Below are 2,442 nucleotides of genomic sequence, written 5' to 3'. Positions count from 1 at the left end.
TTTTTTAATGTTTATTTTTGAGAGAGAGAAAGACAGAGTGTGAGTGGGTGAGGGGCACAGAAAGGGAGGCACAGAATCCAGAGCAGGCTTCAGGCTCCGAGCTGCCAGCACAGAGCCCAAGGCGGGGCTCAAACCCATGAAGTGCAAGATCGTGACCAGAGTGAAGTCAGGCACTTAACCGACTGAGCCACTGCTCCAGCAGGTGCCCTTTTTATTGCAGTACCTCTTACATTGTAGTCACTTGTCTCTATCTCTCATTAAATGGGGAGATCTGGGCCATACTTTATTTACTCCTGTGCTCGAGTGCTTTGCACAGTACCTGGCACAGAGTAAGAACTTCAAGATGTTTGTTGACAGACTGGAAGTCCTAACCTCAGCAATCAGGCAACCAAAAGAAATAAAAGGCAAGGAAGAATCATTGGCAAAGGGAGATCATTGGCAAGGAAGAAATCAAACTTTCACTCTTCGCAGACGACATGATATTCTATGTGGAAAACCTGAAAGACTCCACAAAAAAACTGCGAGAATTGATATGTGAATTTAGAAAAGTAGCAGGATATAAAATCAATGTCTACAAATCAGTTGCATTTCTATACACCAATAATGAAGCAGCAGAAAGAGAAATCAAGGAATAGATCCCATTTACCATTGCACCAAAAATCATAAAATAACTGGGAATAAACCTAACCAGAGGTGAAAGATCTATATGCTGAAAACTAAGAAAGCTTATGAAAGAAACTGAAAAAGACATAAAGAAATGGAAAAACATTCCCTGTTCGTGGACAGGAAGAACAAATATTGTTAAAATGTTGATAGTCCCCAAAGCAATCTACACATTCAATGCAATCCCTTTCAAAATACCAGCAGCATTCTTCGCAGAGCTAGAACAAACAATTCTAAAATGTGTATGGAACCAGAAAAGACCTTGTACAGTCAAAGAAATGTTGAAGAAGGAAAGCAAAGTGGGAGGCATCACAATTCTGGACTTCAAGCCATATTACAAAGCTGTAATCATTAAGACAGTATGATACTGGCACAAAAACAAACACATAGATCAATGAAAAGAATAGAGAACCCAGAAATGCACCCACAAATGTATGGCCAACTAATCTTTGGCAAAGCAGGAAAAAAATATCCAGTGGAAAAAAAGACAGTCTCTTTAGCAAAATGGTGTTGGGAAAACTGGACAGAGACACGCAGAAGAATGAACCTGGACCACTTTCTTACACCATACACAAAAATAAACTCAAAATGGATGAAAGACCTAAATGTTGAACAGGAAACCATCATAATCCTAGAGGAGAAAATAGGCAACAACCTCTTTAACCGCAGCCACAGGAACTTCTTACTAGACATGTCTCGGAAGGCAAGGAAAACAAAAGCAAAGACAAACTATTGGGACCTCATCAAGATAAAAGCATCTGCACAGTGAAGGGAACAATCAACAAAATTAAAAGGCCACTGATGGAATGGAGAAGATACTTGCAAATGGCATATCAGATAAAGAGTTAGTATCCAAAGTCTAGAAAGAACTTACCAAACTCAATAGCCAAAAAATAAATAACCGAGTGAAGAAATGGGTAGAAGGCATGAATAGACACTTTGCAAAGAAGACACCCAGATGGCTCACAGACAGAAAATGCTCAACATCACTCATCATCAGGGAAATACAAATCAAACCATAAGACATCCCCTCACACCTGTCAGAATGGCTAAAATGAACAACTCAGGAAACAGCAGATGTTGGCGAGGATGTGGAGAAAGGGGAATTCTTTTGCCTTGCTGGTGGGAATGCAAACTGGTGCAGCCACTCTGGAAAACAGGATGGAGGTTCCTCAAAAAAATTAAAAATAGAGCTACCCTATGACCCAGAAATTGCACTACTAGGTATTTATCCAAAAGATACAAAGATGCTAATTCAAAGGGGCACATGTCCCTGTAAACAATCTTTAGAGCAGCAGTGTCAACAATAGCCAAATTGTGGAAAGAGCCCAATATCCATCGACTGATGGAATGGATAAAGATGTGGTATATATATATACAATGGAGTATTGCTTGGTGATCAAATCCTGCCATTTGCAACAACATGGGTGGAACTAGAATGTATTATGCTAAAAGAAATGAGTCAGTCAGACAAAGACAGATATCATATGATTTCACTCACATGTGGAATTTAAGAAACACAACAGATGAACATAAGGGAAGGGAAGGAAAAATAAGATAAAAACAGAGAGGGAGGCAAACCATAAGAGACTCTTAAATACAGAGAACAAACTGAGGGTTGCTGGAAGGGAGGTGGGTGGGTGGATGAGCTAAAATGGATGATGGGTATTAAGGAGGGCACTTGTTGGGATGAGCACTGGGTGTTACATGAAAGTGATGAATCACTAAATTCTACTCCTGAAACCATTATTACACTGCGTGTCAACTAACTTGGATTTA

Source organism: Panthera leo, chromosome C1, assembly GCF_018350215.1.
Source record: "Panthera leo isolate Ple1 chromosome C1, P.leo_Ple1_pat1.1, whole genome shotgun sequence".
Taxonomy (NCBI): domain Eukaryota; kingdom Metazoa; phylum Chordata; class Mammalia; order Carnivora; family Felidae; genus Panthera; species Panthera leo.
Note: the sequence above shows the minus strand (reverse complement) of the source record.